The 1,345-nt window shown below is 33.4% G+C and overlaps 1 pseudogene; it reads left to right on the top strand.

Annotated features, from left to right (window-relative positions):
* The first annotated feature begins 539 nt into the window (after positions 1-539).
* LOC121490240 lies at positions 540-638 on the top strand (annotated as a pseudogene).
* The last annotated feature ends 707 nt before the right edge of the window (positions 639-1,345 follow it).

Raw genomic sequence — 1,345 nt, 5'->3', positions numbered from 1 at the left:
GTCACATTTATTTATCATCCGACTCTCCCCCTCGTATAGAACTTCATAAAGAAAAGAACATTTAATTATTACTCTGCTGCCAGGACATTCCTAAAATATTCGCTACATGTTGTAAAATGGTTAATCTATCACTGAAAATTTAATGAGATTAAGAAGTACTGCCTGTGTTGGTACTGTATAGTATATAAAGAAATACTTGTTAAAAGAGATATAATTTTGACATTCTAAAGCAAAGCAGTTTTATAATTACTGTATAACTTTAGAATGAAAGTCATAATCTCCACGTATGACTCCAATTTTGAATACATCATTTCACCTTGAAAAAAAAAAAACAAAACAAAATATTGAGTGTCATGGAAACTTCATTGCCACATCTTCAAAATAATGAGTAATTTGTAGAACAAACACTGAGAAACCAGTTTTCTTTATTCTAATCTTTCAGCAAAGGTTTCATTCATGTAACAATTTTTTTTATTGAGTGTCTACTATCTGCCAGACACTGAGAAGAGGACAGTGTAGATGTAGAAAAGAAAGCTCACTTGGGCAGCACACATAACTAAACTTTGGAATGACAGAGAAGATTAGTATGGCCCCTGTGTAAGGATGACACACAAATTTATGTAGATGTAGAAAAGAAAGATATAATCACCACTTCTGAGTATTTTTTGGCTAAACAAAATGAGGAAATCTATAGTTGCAGTGTGGGAAAGGATAGTATCTAAATAAAGCAATGAGCTAGGCTCCTAACAGAGTGAGGAGGAAGGGAGCAAGAGAGGACAGGGGTAACAATGCAACCCTCCAAATGGAGACAATTGATAATGTAAGTTCTTATAAATGAATAGAAGTTACATAGGGTGATCAAAATAATCACATTTCAATACACCCACAATAATTTGTATAGTGTGTGGACTAGCAATTTCCACTAATTAAAATTGATTCTAAGCAATTTGATTCACGTGTAATGTATGTGTTCTTTGCACTTACACTAAAGAATAATTTGTAATTCTCAAGTTTTGTCTTAAATTTAAATGCCAATGATACTCCGTTTCTTATTTAGTTCAAGTATTTCAGCATCACAATGAGAACCATGAACCACATTTTCCAGCTACCAGTCCCTGCAAGTAAAGGTGCCTCCTTATTTCCTTCCTGATTTCTAATTCTGAAAGGTGTCATCTCTACTCCTTATGACCATTTTTTTAACTAAATCTAAGACTTTTTCCTACTTAGACTACTTTCAAAGCTAGCACCTTTCATTTCCTTCTTATGTTCAAAAGTCCTCTAACAGCTTTTCCTCATCACCACTGGAATGGCTGCTGATTAATCAATGAATGAACAATTTCTTCTG

This window comes from Vulpes lagopus, chromosome 4, assembly GCF_018345385.1.
Source record: "Vulpes lagopus strain Blue_001 chromosome 4, ASM1834538v1, whole genome shotgun sequence".
NCBI classification, from domain to species: domain Eukaryota; kingdom Metazoa; phylum Chordata; class Mammalia; order Carnivora; family Canidae; genus Vulpes; species Vulpes lagopus.
This window is presented reverse-complemented; position numbering and strand designations above follow the sequence as displayed.